The sequence below is a fragment of the Populus trichocarpa genome, chromosome 8 (assembly GCF_000002775.5).
Source record: "Populus trichocarpa isolate Nisqually-1 chromosome 8, P.trichocarpa_v4.1, whole genome shotgun sequence".
NCBI classification, from domain to species: Eukaryota; Viridiplantae; Streptophyta; class Magnoliopsida; order Malpighiales; family Salicaceae; genus Populus; species Populus trichocarpa.
The window spans coordinates 18077952-18092727 of record NC_037292.2 but is presented as its reverse complement, the minus strand read 5'-3'; the positions used below and the strand labels follow the sequence as shown (position 1 = coordinate 18092727).

The following is a 14776-nucleotide window of genomic DNA, read 5'->3' as shown; positions in this document are numbered from 1 at the left end:
AACTATGAATCTCAGTCACATTTGTAGGTCATTCCCATTTCAATACTACCTTGATTTTTCTTGGATCCACTGATATTCCTTCAGTCGATATACGCCCTATAAAAATCACTTCTTTCAGCCAAAACTCACACTTGCTAAGTTTGGCATACAACCGATGTTCTCTCAATGTCACTAATACTTGCCTTAAATGTTGTTCATGCTCTAGGTACGAGCTTGAATAAACCAAGAAGTCATCTATAAACACCACCACAAACTTATCTAAGTATGGTTGAAAGACTTGATTCATCAAGTCCATAAACATTATTGGTGCATTTGTTAACCCAAACAGCATTACCAAGAACTCGTATTGTCCATAATGAGTTTTCAATGTGGTCTTTGGTACATCTAGATCCTTGATTCTCAACTGGTAATACCCTGATCTCAGGTCTATTTTCAAAAACACTCTGGCCTTTTGAGTTGATCGAACAAATCATCTATCCATGAAAGTGGATATTTGTTCTTTACTGTCACCGTGTTCAACTATTTGCAATCTATGCAAAGTCTAAAGGTTCCGTCTTTTTTCTTTACAAACAAAACAGGAGCTCCCTAAGGAGAATTACTTGGATGTATGAATCCTTTATCCAGTAATTCCTGTAAGTAAACCTCTAGCTCTACTAATTATATTGGTGCCATCTGATATGGTTACTGAGCTATGCAACTGAGGTACCCTCTCTTTTCTTGAACTGACTGAAATGTCCCTTACCTCTTTTAAGCAGAGGGTGTCTACTAAAGGTATACTCTGCATTCTTTTGCTTACCCAAACCATGTTGGCCTTCCTTCATACATGCCTTGAGGGCCTCTACTGCCTCAATCTCTATGGTAGTATCAAACTTAAAGGCAATTAGTTCATGCCCTAACTCTTACCATAGTCCATCTCGTAACCTTTCAACCTTGTGTTGCTCACTCGGAGTATAATGCAAGGCAAACATGGAGAGGTTATGGAACCTCCTCTCATAGTCGAGTGCTGACATGTCCCCCTGTCTCAAGAATAGAAACTCTTATTCCTTAATTTTTCGATAATAGGAGGAGTAAAACTGATGCTCAAACTGTACTCTAAACTCTACCCAAGACAAGGATCCTGCAAGTCTCCTCAACCTCACTATATCCCACCAAGGTCACGTCCTGTCTAAAAGTATAAGGGTAGCACAGTTTACCCATAAGCCCTCTGCTACTTGCATTTGATCCTGCAAGTCTCATCAACTGTGTGAAGCCATATGTCTGTTTCTCGGCATCTGGTTTTCCTAAAAAGGGTTCACACCCTAATTCTCTCATACTTTTCACAGTTCACACCAATGTATCCACACTATCAACTAATGTTGTAACCATAAGTATAGTCTGTATTGTCGGTACTAATGGATTATCAGGGTCGAGGCACCAGGCATCACCTCAATCACTGCCCACACTATCTGAGCTATAGGTGTTAGATCAACATGTAGCATAGGCACTGATACAGACATTGGTGTTGCAGCTGAGGGTACAACTCCTTGTCTCTGCTGGTTTGGAACCCCAGGTTGTGATCTCACAGTCTATCTCAAATCAGTATAACCATGGAAGCCCATTGACTTCCCTAATCTCGATTGATGAGATATTAGAGGCATATGAGAGGCCATATCCTAAAACAGGTCATCTTCATGTCTCTCTTCAAAATATTCTCATGTCATCGCACCTTTCCTCATATGTAATATCCTAAATCAAATTAGCAATTTATTGAACTCTTATTTAGTTTCCTGAACCCAAATCAAGGCTTTGATACCAACTGTAACAATCCAAAAAAAACATATAGAAACATATACATGTGTCGATTTTATTTGATGTGAATTTTTAAAAAAAAAAATCGGTGAAGTCTCCTTTATATCTTTAATATCAAGTTATCAACTCAAAGAATTTCTCAACCTACAAATAACAACCAGAATGCTTGTCCTATCATATTGGACCTCACAACTCAACCAAAACATCAAATTCTTATTTTTGTTTTTTTGTAGAGATAACACTATAATATTCCATAGAACAAAATTCTAAAATTAATTATTTCACAACAAGCATTGATTTCTTAAGAAAATAGATATGTTTAGTTTGGCATATAACAAAACTATATACTAACTTAATATAGACAATATCCTTAATTACATCACCAGCCACAGATAATTTAAACAATTAGATTCTTAAACACAAAAATTACATAACAACAAAATATTAATGCCTCCGAATACATAATTAATTAAACAAAAGGCTTTTATCTATGCATCTACTTTCTAGCTTGAGGGAGCAAGGTACCTAGCAACATATTTATATGACAAAAATATTAGGTAAAAATTACAATTTACAATAAACAAATAAAATAATGACCATTTAATTCATACTCTATAATACATTCACTACATCATTTAATGGAGTAACTTATTATAGATATGTTAATGTCTATGCCAATCCATAACTAAGTATCTAAACATCTCAACTTGTCTATTAGTCAGTTCATTAGTTTCGTTGTTCAAGAAATAATTCTTTTTTGCACGTCTATTTAACAATATTATTTTTATAAACCAAAAAATAATCTTTCGACACGCCTATTCAACATGACATTATTTTCATTAACCAGAAAATAACTTGTCAACACGCTCATTCAACGTAGCATTATTTCCATTCTTTTTTTTTCACAATTTTACATTAAATTACAATTAAAAGAAATTCCTCATAGAATTATAGAAATAAAAAAAACAATTTATTTCAAGGAGTTGAACATCTACTCAGTGCCTAGGCGTGTGATGTGGTCCTTTACTATTGGCCAAACTCCACAACCTCACCTAAAATATCAAAATTTTATGAATCACTAACTGTTCATTTACTATAAGAATTAATCATATCTTTCATATAGAATTTTTAAATTTAAAATTAATACAACTCAATACGATTCATATGCATGTGTATTAAAGCACATCGATTAATCCTAATTAAACATGTTTCCTTCACTATCGAGGCCAAAATTCAACCCTCTTATTTTTTGTAGTCTTGGCCGAAATCAATAGAGAGGGTGTGGAAGGGCCCCCCCCCCCCCCCCCCCCCCCCCCCCGCGTTTTGTTTTTAGTTTTCTTATTCTTTCACTCCATTTACATATAATCATATGTTATTTAGTATAATTTTAACCAATTTTAGTAATTCTTCAATTTCTTTCTTATTTCTTTCTCTTGGTCGAAAGTCACCACTAAAGAGAGGGGGTTTGTTTCTTCCATTGTTTTTAAATTAACCAATTACCCTATTTTAACACATGCTTATAATCATCAACAAACCATAAATTGCATCATTACATAATTCACAATGCAATTCCCTAATTTCATATAATATAAACAATTGCATTTCTTCATTAAGGCATGAAATTAAAACAATTAAATACATAGAATATGTACATTACCTCAAAGGAAGAATGTTTCAAGGAAAGAAAGCAAGAAAACCCCAAGTTTCCTTCTCCTCCTCCTTAGACCCTAACTTTTGATATTTTTGCCTTCATCTTTTCTTTCTCAATTAATTAATGCCTTATAACTTGTCTTTGTTTAATTTCATCCCTCTCATATGCTTATCTATTTATTTTATTTATTTATTTTATTCCAAACCATTTTTATTTTCATATTAAAAATGAAATATCCTCTTTTTTTATTTTTGTTCGGGTTAGATTATAAACTAGGTTTTACACGCTGACCCTTAATGTGACATCCAAGGAAAAATCTATTTAGGATTTACAATTCCTGTGCCATTTTTTAATTCTAAGCAGGATACAAAATACATCAAATTAAATAAAAGCAAGAATACGAAGATAAATTGCATTAATATTTACATATAGAACTCATATACCCTAATTAGGGTATACAATTTCTAGGTTGATTTTGAGTTACAAGAAAAATATGATTACACCAAAGAAGAAAAAATACCCCCCCCACACACACACACGAGTGTGTGTGTGTGTCTTAAACCAAAATTTACAATAAAAAAATCATTTACTCTTCAAACGACATCCGATGAGAAACCTACATAGGATTAACAACTCTTAGATCGATTTTGAGTTGCTGAAATTAAAGCAATTGATATACCAAATCAAAAAATAAATTTTCTCTTCAATTAAATGAAAAATAGATTCATCATAATTCAAAAACCAACATGTTCAAAACCATTTAAATAAACAACTCAATGCGTTAGGGGTTCAAAAACAACATTATGAAGCAATTAATTTGACTAGAGGCTGCTATAACTATTTGAGCAGTGGTGGCACATGGTATTCATATGATGACACATTTGGTTTATTTGGAAAATGATATCACATGTGCTATGGACATTATTTTTGCAAAAAATATCAAGAAATCTAGTTTGAGGATAGAATTTTAGGTTGATATAGGAATGGAATTTGAACTAATTTGGGACCAAAGTTTAAGGCAATTTAGGTATGTGTTTTGCAAAGACTTGAGCTTGTGTTTTGCAAAGATTTAGGGTGCTATTTTAAGAAGTTTTGGGTTGATTGTTTTAGAAAAAATGTTGCAATTCTAGGTTGAAAAGGGGTTGGTTTCGGCGGAAATTTTAGTGTTGAATAAGGTTACGGTTACATTCTTTATGTTTTTTATGTCTAATCTCCAATTTATATTGTTTGGGCTCGTTTAAAAAAAAAACTAAACTAGAAAAATATTATTATCTTTATATTATTTTCTTATTGAAGTGTGATCTTTCTATAATTTTTTTCAATTCTACTTGATTCTTCTATTTATTTTTAATTTTCTCATTTGTATGATCTTCCATTATAATTTTTTAGTCTCACCTCGGCTCTCCTTTTTTTTCTTGTCTCTTATTTCATTCCCTAAATTTTTATTTTTATTTTTTATGGTTTTTATTTTTAGTTTTCTATCTTGTCACACAAAACAAAATAATAAAAAATAAACAAAAGTGCTAATAATTATGAAATGGTAAAATTTTAATGAGTTGCATGGAAAATATATTTTTGGACAAATCAGGGGGTCACAAATAGATTATGACAGTTACTCTCTCTTCGTAATACTTAGGACACAAAGACATTTGAAAATTCATTTTCCATTGACTTTGTGTAATAAGTTTGTAAAGACCAATCAAAGTGGTTTGATTGAAAGGTAACTGGTGCATGAAAATTTAAAAATAGATTCAAATTATTTGGTGACCAACCTAGACATGAAATTAAAAATGGATCCAAAATATTAGGTGAACAACCTAGACATGAAATTTAAAATGGGGCCAAATTGGTACGTGACTAACCTTGACATGAAATATAAAAGGGACCGAAGTTGTTCTGTGATGAACCTCGACATGAAATTTAAAACGGGTCCAAGTTGTAAGGTGACCAATTTTGAAATAAAATTGAAAAATAGATCCAAATTATTAGGTAATTAGCCTTTGATATATTTAAAAAGGGATCAAAATTGTTAGCTCACCAACCTTAATGTGAAATTTAAAATGGGACCAAATTATTAGGTAACCAACCTTGATATGAACATTAAAAAAAAAGGTCAAAATTATTAGGTGGCCAACCTTGACATGAAAAATAAAAAAATAGGTTTAAGTTGTTAGGTGATCAACCTCAATATGAAAATTAAAATGGGTCCATGTTGTTAAGTGACCAAACTTGACATAAAATTTAAAATGGGTCCAAATTATTAAGTGATCAACCTTGAAATAAAATTTAAAAAGGGGTCAAAATTATTATGTGACCAGCCTTAACATGAAATATTAAAAAATGGATCCAAATTGTTTAGTGACCAACATTAACATGAAATTTGAAAATAGATCCAAATTATTAGGTGATCAACCTCAACTAGAAAATTAAATGCTTTCTTGATTACAAAGTTTAGTTTAACTTACTTGGCTAGGTGATGTAGGCAAAGAGATCTTGATTGCAAACTTAACTTGTTGTTTGCCTTTTTCCTAATATCATCTTATATGCAGTGATTGATTCTGATTTTATTTATGAATGATACTCGTCTGTATTGAGGGGGAAACACATATTGTATATTTTAAAAGTTCAAGCTTCCCTTTTTACATTGAATGTGTCTTCAAAGATCTTCAGTTTTAAGAGTGTCTCTAAATGTAGTCACTAACTTGCTTAAATTGTTTGAGCGACTTAAACACCTTCTAAACTCACTACGAGTTTGCCTTCCCATGTTCTCAACTTTTGATCACTAGATGGGTATGTTAATACATCGTCTTAACTTGCCTCGTATTGATTTTGCTGGTCATTGCCCCTATGTATAATATCAATGTTTGTTCATCTATATTTTCTCTGCATCAACATCATGAAAAGTTGTTTCCTCTACTTGGTCCATATTGGCTTTGCATCTTATTGCCTCTAAGTACAAAATGAAGATGTATGTTGAGTAGTACTTAAAAGTGCATTTTTTTCAAGGTTTTATATCATCATTTTGCACTTGAAGTATCAATAACTCCTTAACTAGAGCATGTTTTATAATAACATGTTTGATAATATAAGATACCTTTAATTTATGGTAAATGTTCATCTTAAATACAAGCCTATCACATAAATAAAATGATTGATTGATGAGTTTAACTACTGAAATTGAGAAGACAGAGAGGGCTAAGCTTAGAAATATGTTAGTTCAGTCCAAACTGGAACACCATTCGGTTATTGGATCATAACTGGAGCTGTAGAACTTGGATTTAGATCTCGTTTATATGTATGGAAAGCTAAGATATAGGCCTAAAACTTTCATGGGAGTCCAAGATTCAAAAGGACCATTTTCAAGTTCAGATTGTAGCAACAACGGAGAAGTCAAAATCTGTCCTGCAACCTAGATACTGTTCAGTGTTCAGCCCATATCTCGAGTTCTAAAAGTCCAAATACGCTGATTCTTATTTTGTTGGAAAGCTGAGATAATTTCCTACAACTTTTATGAAGACTATCAGTTCAAATTCTAATGTTAGCAATGATGTTTTGTTCAGACAAGAAGATAAGGATTGTCACCAAGTCAAGATATGGTCACCCACTCAACAATTAGTCATCAAATCAATAGTTCTGAATTTTGGCCTATAAAAGGAGGCATTTGCCATGCATTTAGGCATATTGGTTTTCATATCAAAATCATGTTCTTGCTCTCTGTAACAATCTCAAATTGTAAACTCAAAATATATGATATATATTCGTAGCTACAAATTTTTTTTATATATATATATATACAATTTTCCTGAAATTTCGGCAGAGTTTTCTTTGTATTCTTTAGATACCAAGTTATCGACTCAATCATTTCTCAACCTGTAACATCAATCACAATATTCGTCCCATTATTTGGACTTCAAAAAACTCAAGCATATTTCAATATCTCAATTCTATTTTTCTATAGAACACTATAATAAAACTAATAAATTCTTAACATGTATCGTCTCTTTTTCTTCTTTTTTTTATTTGTGCTCAAAAATATACACAACCAACCATAATTCAACTTAATAATAATAATAACATTATAAATTACATCATACATAAGATAATAAGTTAAACATTACATTTTTAGATATGGAAGTATATTACAACAAAATATTAGTTCTTCCCATTACATTAATCACATAACAAAATTATTTATCCAAGCATCTACTTTCCAGATCGAGGGTGCGATGTACCTAAAAACATTATCGCATAAAACATGATTAAAACAATTGCACATTTCAATAAGTAATTGATTAAGGACTAATTATTCATATACATTAAAGTGACTTTCATATCATAGAATAAATTGTCTCATTTTCTTTTGAAGTTTCTAATTTCATAAATTCTCTTCTAGACATAGGGATACAACTACTAAAATAAAATATCAAGAGTGTCTCCCACAAACCAGCATATTTAACTTCAAAGTTTTACAATTAATCTATTTTACATCAAGTGACTATCCCATTAATTTGTAAATTAATTTTCTTAACATGGTCATGCAATCAGATATAAATTCCAGTAATCAGGAAATGATCTTCAAGGCTTGTCCATTCAACAGAACATTATTTCCAGTAATTGCCCATTCACCAGGGCATTATTTCCAGTAACCAGGAAATAATTTTTCAAGGCTTGCCCATTCACCAGGGCATTATTTCCAGTAACCAGGAAATAATTTTGTCAAGGCTTGCCCATTCAACAGGGTATTATTCCCAGTAACCAGCACTAGAATTTACAATCTATAAAAATTCATTTTACAATAATAATAATAAAAAATATAAACTAATTAATTACTCCAAGGTGTCGAACACATACCTGGTGTCTGTGCGCGTGAAGATGTCCCTTGTTGCTGATTAGGTCCTGCGGCCTCCTCTGTACCAACAAAAATTACTTTGTCATTGTTCATTCATTCGAACCGGTAAAAATTCTAATACCCATTACATATTCTTTGATTAAATCCAACACCCTTAATTAAGTTTAATTGACTTTTAATTCAAGGAGGACAAAACCCTCCTTTATGAAACATTTACTTATTATTATTATTTTTTCACAAAAGTCCCTATACAATTTAATCTATCAACATCAATTGTCTTCAATTTAGTAAGACTCCTCAATAATAATATTTAAACTCCATTCTCTAATTTTTCTTCTCCATTTAGCCAAAAACACCTCAATAATATCATTTAAACTTCATTCTCTAATTTTTCTTCTCTATTTAGCCAAAAATAACCTAGGGAAGGAAGTGAAGATTTTTCTTTTCTCTTTGAAAAATTCTTACTTCATTCATATAACAACACTTATAAACCTTCATCTTCCCATATTTTCCAAACAATTGTATTTAACCTCAATTCCCCCAAATTATTCCTTTTTTTGGCCAAATATTCAATTAAAATGAGGAAAAATAATTTTTGTTTCTTTTACTTAAAATTAAACACTTACCCAATCATAATTCATGCTTTCTAACATGGTTCAAACATAATTTGCATCATTCCTATAAATTATAACATAAATCCACAATTTCACATAATCATAATTTTGCATAATCCTTCATCAAACATAAAATTAAAGGAATTAATCATTTGGAGCATGTTATTTACCTCACTTTGATAAGGATTTAAGGAAAGAATGCAAGAAAAATCAAGTTTTCTTCTTCTCCCTCTTCAAACCCTAGCTTGAAATCCTTCCTTCAATGCATTCACCACCTTAAAATCAACCCCCTCTTTATGTTAATTAAGTTACTCACTCTAATTACTCACTTTAAGTAGTGAAATCAATGAGCATTTAAGTAGAAAAATCACACAATTCTTCCCCCTCTCTTTGTAGAAAGCTCACGGCTAAAAGAGAAAAAAAATGGAGCATTTATAGTCTAACTTTTACTTATTTACACATTGGCCCTCATTTCTTCTCATTTCTGTTTTTGCCACTCAACTCTTCTTTTTACTTAATTCTCACCTTAACATCTTATATTTTATTCTATTGTATCCAATTAAAATACTTGGAATCCTTTTATTTAATCTATTTGGTACTTTATTTATTTTACTCAGATTATAATTTAGCGGGTTTTCACATTCTCCTCCCCTAAAAAGAAATTTTGTCCTCAAAATTGAACCTCGTACCTGAATCTAGAAATAATTCGGGGTGTTTCTGTCTCATTTGAGATTCTCTTTCCCAAGTCACCTCCTCGATTTGGGAATTCCTCCACAATATCTTGACAATTGGAATCTTCTTATTTCTCAATTCCTTCACACTGTAATCTAAGACTTTCACTGGCTTCATTTCCAATGTTAAATTCTCATCAATTTCCAGAGGAATTTGAGGCAAGACACGAGATGGATCCACTTCAGCCTTTCTTAACAGAGAGACATGAAACACATCATGGATTTTGGCCAAATGTGGAGGTAGAGCCAATCTATAAGCTACGGGCCCAATCCTTTTGGTGTCCTCAAAAGGCCCAACGTACCTCGGCGCCAATTTCCCTTTCAAGCCAAATCTTAACACATGTTTCCACGGAGCGACTTTCAAAAATACTTTGTCACCAATTTCAAACTCTAGGGGTCTTCTCCTATTATCTGCATAACTCTTCTGCCTATCCTGAGCCGCTTTCATTCTATTCTTTATGATCTTTATCTTCTCAGAGGTAATCTGTACCAGCTCTAGTCCAATTAATTGTCTATCCCCTACTTCTTCCCAGCATACTGGCGTCCGACATCTTCTACCGTATAAGGCTTCATAGGGAGCCATTCCTATTGTAGCCTGGTAACTGTTGTTGTAAGTGAATTCTACTAACGGTAGATGATCTTCCCAATTTCCTCCAAACTCCAATATACAGGCTCTTAGTAAATCCTCTAATATTTGAATAGTCCTCTCAGATTGACCATCAGTCTGAGGATGAAAAGCTGTGCTTAAATTCAACTTCGTTCCAAGAGCCTGTTGAACACTTGGCTATAATCGAGAGGTAAACCTTGGATCTCGATCTGAAACTATTGACACTGGCACACCGTGTAACCTTACAACTTCATCCACATACAAATTTGCCAATTTCTCCACTGAGTCTGTCATTTTCATTGCCAAAAAGAGTGCAGATTTAGTCAATCGGTCCACAATGACCCAAATAGCATCGCTTCCTCTTTTTCCTCTTGGTAATCCAGATACAAAGTCCATCGTGATATTTTCCCACTTCCACTCAGGTATCAATAATGGTTGTAAAAACCCAGCTGGTTTTTGGTGTTCCACCTTTACTTGTTGGCAAATCCCACACTTTGCCACATATTCAGCCACTTCTTTCTTCATATTCAGCCACCAATAAAAATCTTTTAAATCCCGGTACATTTTAGTACTTCCAGGGTGTGTTGCAAATCTAGACTCGTGGGCCTCCTGTAAAACTTCCCTTTTCAGCGGTTGATCATCTGGTAAGTACATTCGTCTTCCAAGGACTACCATTCCATCTTTCTGAATTTGAAATGACGTCTCGATTCCTGACCTCACCTTTTCTCATATCTTACGAACTTCCAGATCTTCTTGCTGAGCTTCTAGTACCCTGTCTCGGAGTGTTGACCTTACTCTTAATTGGGTCACTAATGACTCATCCGGTCCCGCCTCTACTTGAGCATCAATCTTTCTTAATTCTAGCAATTCTTTTTCATCTCAATCCTCCCACTGAGCATCGATTGTCTTGACCTTACGACTAAGAGCATTTGCGACTACATTTGCTCTCCCCGGATGATAATCGATTATACAATCATAATCTTTTATCAATTCCACCCAGCGTCTTTGCCGCATATTCAATTCCTTCTGCGTCATTAGATACCTCAAACTCTTATGATCCGTGAATATCTGAACCCGAGACCCATATAAATAGTGCCTCCATACTCTTAAGGCAAACACCACAGCCGCTAATTCTAAATCATGCACCGGGTAATTTATCTCATGAGCCTTTAACTGTCTTGAGGCATACACAATTACTTTACCGTGTTGCATCAATACACACCCTAATCCCTTCTTCGATGCATCACTATAGACCATTAATCCTTCAGTTCCTGATGGAAGTGTTAACACCGGTGCAGTAGTGAGTCTTTTTTTCAGTTCTTGGAAGCTTTCTTCGCATTCCTGAGTCCACTCCCACTTTGTCTCTTTTCGAGTCAACCGAGTCATGGGAATAGCTATGGTAGAAAATCCCTCAATAAATCTTCGATAGTACCTTGCTAATCCAAGAAAACTACGAATTTCAGTGATATTGGTAGGTCTTTCCCATTTCAATACTGCTTCAACTTTTCTAGGATCCACCGATATTCCTTCAGCCGATATAATATGTCCTAGAAAAATCACTTCCTTTAGCCAGAATTCACACTTGCTAAGTTTGGCATATAGTCGATGCTCCCTTAAGGTCATCAATACCTGCCTCAGATGTTGTTCATGCTCCAAATATGACTTTGAATAAACTAAAATGTCGTCTATGAATACCACCACAAACTTGTCTAAGTATGGTCGGAAGACCCTGTTCATCAAACCCATGAACACAGCCGGTGCATTTGTTAGCCCAAACGGCATTACTAAGAACTCGTAATGTCCATACCGAGTTCTGAATGCGGTTTTTGCTACATCTAGTTCCTTAATCCTCAACTGATAGTATCCCGACCTCAGATCTATTTTCGAAAACACTCTTGCCCCCTTTAGCTGATCAAACAAATCATCTATCCGCGGGAGCGGATATTTGTTCTTTATTGTTACTCTGTTCAACTGCCTATAATCTATACAAAGCCGAAGGGTCCCGTCCTTTTTCTTCATAAATAGCACAGGAGCTCCCCAGGGTGAATTACTCGGACGAATAAACCCTTTATTTAGTAATTCCTGTAGTTGGATCTTCAGTTCGGCCAACTCGGCTGGCGCCATCCTATACGGTGATTGGGCTATCGGAGACGTACCAGGCAGTACATCAATAGTGACCTCCACTTCTCTCTCCGGGGGGACTCCCGGCAGTTCATCCGGAAATACATCGGGAAATTCCCTTACTATTGGAACATTTGACACTTGAATATCTCCCATTTTGGTCTCTAAGACATAGGCAAGGTAAGCCTCACACCCCTTTTTTATCATTTTCCTAGTGGCCATAGCTGAGATAATACAGTTTGGGATGACATTTCTCTCCCCCCCTAAACACTATCTTCTTACCATCGGGCCCTTGAAGAGTTACTGTTTTTGTGAAACAGTCCATTTGAGCTTTATTCATACTTAGCCAGTCCATTCCCAAGATGACATCAAAATCATGTAATTCTAGTGGCAATAAATCTACTTTTAATTCACAACCACCTATATTAATCTGGACCCCCTTATACATATGATCAACATTCACAGTTTCACTTAATGGAGTGCTTATAATAAACCCATTTTCTATTCTACAAGGATTTTTCCCTAATCCCCCCACAAGTTTATTTGCAACAAATGAGTGTGTGGCACCCGAATCAAACAATACTTGAACTGACAGAGAATTTAACTGCAATGTACCTGCCACTACGTCAGAAGCGGCCCTGGTCTCCTCCTGGGTCATGTAGTATACTCTGTCTTGGGTTCGGCCCCCACGTATTCTGTCACCCTGGGCATGAGTTCGGCTCCTACTGCCGCTAGCCCCTGACAAAACCTGTCTGGCTGGTCTATTCACGGTAGCGGACTGCTGCTGACTCTAAGCTTGCTGCTGATTTTGGGTGATTTCAGTCCTACGGGGGCAATCTCTTTGAAAGTGCCCTTGACCCCCGCAATAATAACAGCCTCGGCCTAAGTGCGGGCAGTCCCTCCACATATGCTCCCCTTGGCATATATAACACCGCCTGGTGTTGCAGAACAGTCCCCTGGATGTCTTTGCCCACAGTGAACACACAAGGGATAAGTGATCGTTCTCTGCTCTGACACTCCTCTAGAAAAATTACCCCTAAGATTTGGCTGTCCTCCTGTCGACCCCACCTCAGTAGTCTGAACTGATGCAACTGATGTACCTCCCACCTTTTAAAACTGGTTGTACTGTCCTTTCCCCTTTTTTGAGAAAGGGGGTCTGTTATGGGTGTACTCTGTATCCTTTCGTTTACCTAAACCATGCTGGCCTTGTTGGCCCTCTTTCATACAAGCTTCCAGGGCCTCTGCTGCTTCAACAAGATCTCTAGTGGTCTCGAACTTAAATGCAATCAACCCTTGTCTCAACTCTTGCCGCAATCCATCCCTCAACCTTTCCACCCTATGTTGCTCACTAGGGACATAATGCGAGGCAAACATGGAGAGGTCATGAAACCTCTCATAATCAAGTACTGACATGTCTCCTTGCCTTAGGGCCAGAAACTCCTGTTCCTTAATTTTCCGATGATATGAGGAGTAAAACTGATGTTCAAACTGCATTTTAAACTCAGCCCAAGTCCAAGATCCTGCGGGTCTCCTCGATCTCACTGTATCCCACCATGACCGTGCCCTATCAGAAAGCAAATGAGCGGCACAGTTCACTCGCAAGCCCTCTGTTACCTACATCTGATCCAGAGTATCCTCAATTGTGCGAAGCCATCTTCCTGCTATCTCAGCGTCTGGTTCACCTAAAAAGGGCTCACACCCAAGTTCTCTCATGCTTTTTACAATCCGCACTAATGTAACCACATTATCAGCTTTTTTCGTAGCTGCTGGAGCTGTTTGTACTGCCGGAGCTACTGGGATTGTCGGGGCTGAGGCACCAGGCATTGCCTCAATCACTGCTTTCACTATCTGAGCTATGAACAAAGGGTCGACATGTAGTGTAGGGACCGTTGCAGGTGCTGGAGTCGTAGCTGGAGGCACGACTTCCTGTCTCTGCTGGTATGAACCCTCGAGTTGTAACCCCTCAGTCTGTCTCAAGTCGGTGTCACGAATAAGTCCAGTCGACTCTCCCAGTCTTGACTGCTGAGGCTCTAGGGGCATATGAGAGGCAGTATCCTCCAATGGATCCTCTCCTTGTCTCTCCTCAAACCCTTCTCCAATCATTGTACCCTTCCTTGTGCGAACCATCCTGGTACAAGTCAAAAATTTATTAAACCCTTTTTTTTTTGTTTTCCATTCCTGAACCCAAACCAGGGTTCTGATACCAACTGTAACAATCTCAAATTGTAAACTCAAAATATATGATATATATTCGTAGCTACAAAAAATTTTTTATATATATATATATACAATTTTCCTAAAATTTCGGCAGAGTTTCCTTTGTATTCTTTAGATACCAAGTTATCGACTCAATCATTTCTCAACCTGTAACATCAATCACAATATTCGTCCCATTATTTGGACTTCAAAAAACTC

The 14776-nt window shown here is 35.5% G+C and overlaps 1 pseudogene; it reads right to left on the bottom strand.

Moving 5' to 3' along the window:
- Positions 1-689: 689 nt before the first annotated feature.
- LOC127905682 (uncharacterized) lies at positions 690-14488 on the bottom strand (annotated as a pseudogene).
- Between the last annotated feature and the right edge of the window lie 288 nt (positions 14489-14776).